Raw genomic sequence first — 2,807 nt, 5'->3', positions numbered from 1 at the left:
TGGGAAGAGCCACCTTGCTGCCATTTTGTCTCATGGCCAGTCCTGCCTGATGTCCCTGGGGAGTTGGGGCGGCGGGGAAGGGAGGCCCAGTCCACTGGCTGGGAAGTGCTTTGAGCCTCAGAGTCCAGTGAAGAACATGGAGCTGCCTGGCCTAAACGATGTTCCCTCACTGCCCTGACATGTAGGGAGAAGCAGCTGGAAGCTAATGCTGAAAACAAATCTTCGCAGTTGCATCACAGGTGCTGATCTTTATCTGGCGTTCTGTTGGCTTGTTTAAACTTTGATTCCGGAGGCTTCTCCCATCTCTCAGGTCCACTCTTCGTTAAGATTTGAGAGGCAAACTCAGGGAAGAATATTTTTTCAGTATTCCTTTGAAAGACTCTTTAAAAGACAGCTAGAAAACTCAAAGCACTATATTTTCTGAAAATACTCTTCGAACACAGGCATGGGTGCTTTGGCCGATTAAAATGGAGCGGAACTGCATGTTGATGAGCTTATGGATGCCCCGCACGCACACCTGTGCAGCAGGTGACGCTTGTTTTCATTGGTAGCTCCCTCTCGGTGATGTGCTTCAGGGCCCACTACTGCTCTCTTCCGAAGACAACTGCTCTCTTCCGAAGACAACAGCTCCCTGGTCTCATCCTTCAGCTGCTGCAGCTTCTGGGACTCCGGCATGCTATCCATGTCCCTGATGGCTGTGCAGGCCTGGGAACAACACTGGGAAGTTGATGGCCGTGCGACTTTCAGCCAGGTCTGGTGGATCTTCTCGGTCAGCTGATGCAGGGCTCTGTTACTCAGAGCACAGATAAGCACACACCTGTTGCCTTGCTGAGCCAGGTGGTAGATGATGGTGGTTGAGGTCACTGTTGTCCCTGTGCCTGGTGATCTCTGGCTCATGCTCAGCAGTCTCTGCAGCACAGTTTTCACGGTGTAAACCTGAGAGCGGTTAAGGCTGGGGTGACCTTGTGCCCTGAAGTATTTAGGCAGTTGGCGCTTGATGGTCACATCCTCCATCTCATAGCCAAGCAGGTTGTGTTAAATGTAGCCCCACACAGAGGTGCTGTTCTCAGCAAACATTTTCAAAGCACATAGCATCCTATCAAATGAAGTTGACTTCCAAATGAAATCTACCTGGAAGTTATGGAGTCACCGCCACAGGTGCACACACACTACTCTGCAGCTCAATGACGATCTCATCGGCATAATTATCAGGCATTTTGATGACTGAGCTGATTGCTTTCCACAGGGGCTCCTGGTGACTGTACGGCAGACATATATCATCCCCCTGCTTGAGCTGCATGTCTCTGAACCAAATTATGCCTAAGTTCTTATTACCAGCATCAGTTTTGGGCAAAGTGAAAAAGGTGATTCTCTTAAGGCCCAGGCCCCACCTGACCATGATGTTGTCTCGAGTCTGAAACTGTTTCTAACTGTAGTTGGTCTCCAGCTTGACCTGAGGACCAAATATGTTCTGGCACTGGTAAGAGTCCTGGGACTGCAGAGGACCTGCTGTGGCCCCTCATCCACCCCTACCCCACTTCTCCAGGTCCTCCAGGAAGTGGAAGGATTTCCCATCCTGGACCCCTCCAGCTTGTTGATTTGCTAGGTGGCTAGCTCCAACTGCTCCTACTCGAAGGGATCTTGACCAGCCAGCCCCACATGCATTGGTCCTGGGTCAGGAGTTGCCACTATAAGCTGTCCCAGTTGATGTCCTTGAGGCTGCTCTGACTGCAGCAGGGTGGCCTGCACAGCAGCACCACCACCAAGTTGGCCTTGACAGGAATGCAGCCAAGGAGGAAAATTGGGCAGCCACAGTTGCAACACTCCAGAACTGTCTACCCCCAGGGAGCCATCCTTGTGCATTTTGCCCTCACAAGGGTGATTTACAATGTGTCTGACTGAAGTATATCCATGTTGGTTACAGAACCGCTTCTTGCTGATATTCTAGTTTACCTCGAAAACAGAATCGTACATTCCGCTTTAACTATAGGTATGTACATAGAGATCCTTCACGTAATAGTCATCTTCATCTTCTTTGAAATTCAGCTCGGCCAACACCAGCTGGTCTTGGCTATGCTGTCATCCGCCTCCTGTTCCACAGGATGCAGGTCACAGCACCTGTGCGGCATGGCGCTGGCAGGTCACAGCGCATGCGTGAATCGGGTGTCTGGCGCAACCACCGCCAGAGCCGCTGGGGGCGCCCGCGTCTGGCTGGGGTGGGTGATTGGGGAGGTAAGCGAACTGGAGCTCAGGGCGCCCAGCAGCTCTGCTTCCTGGATGTCCAGGAAGGTGAGCATCTCCGAGCTGGGCCCTTAAGCCTTCATGCCCCTGGTGCCACCGTGTGGAGCTTTTCAGCCGCCTCCGCGCTGCGCTCGAGCCCGCCTCATCGCTGAGGCCTTGGCTGCCAGACGGAGAGCCATGCACACCGAGCATCTGCACACCTAGCCGCTGCTGCTGCCCAGGAAGTTGTCCGCTGCTCCCCTTGTTGTGTCAGCCCCCAGCAGGAACCACTACCCGTGCAGCTGCCACCTGTTGTAAGTACGTAGTTTTAATTTTACTTATTCTGGTGGATGTGTGGTGGCCTCTATTGCATTTTTTATTTCAAATATTATTTTTTAGACTTACAATTTTACTTTGATATAAATTCCTGTTTTCTAGTTAATTTCTCCATCTTGTCATCTATTATTTTTATTAATCATGATTATTTTAGCCTATGTCTGAAAACCAATATCCAGATCACCTGTGCATCCATTTCTATTGCTTTTTTACTTATCTTTTGAATACCTGGTAAATTTTCAAAAATTGAA

At 50.6% G+C, this 2,807-nt stretch overlaps 1 pseudogene; it reads right to left on the bottom strand.

Annotated features, from left to right (window-relative positions):
• Positions 1-403: 403 nt before the first annotated feature.
• LOC109379025 (regulator of nonsense transcripts 1 pseudogene) lies at positions 404-2,324 on the bottom strand (annotated as a pseudogene).
• Positions 2,325-2,807: the final 483 nt, after the last annotated feature.

The sequence above is a fragment of the Hipposideros armiger genome, unplaced genomic scaffold, assembly GCF_001890085.2.
Source record: "Hipposideros armiger isolate ML-2016 unplaced genomic scaffold, ASM189008v1 scaffold_21, whole genome shotgun sequence".
Taxonomy (NCBI): Eukaryota; Metazoa; Chordata; class Mammalia; order Chiroptera; family Hipposideridae; genus Hipposideros; species Hipposideros armiger.
Note: the sequence above shows the minus strand (reverse complement) of the source record. Positions and strands in the feature narration are given on the sequence as shown.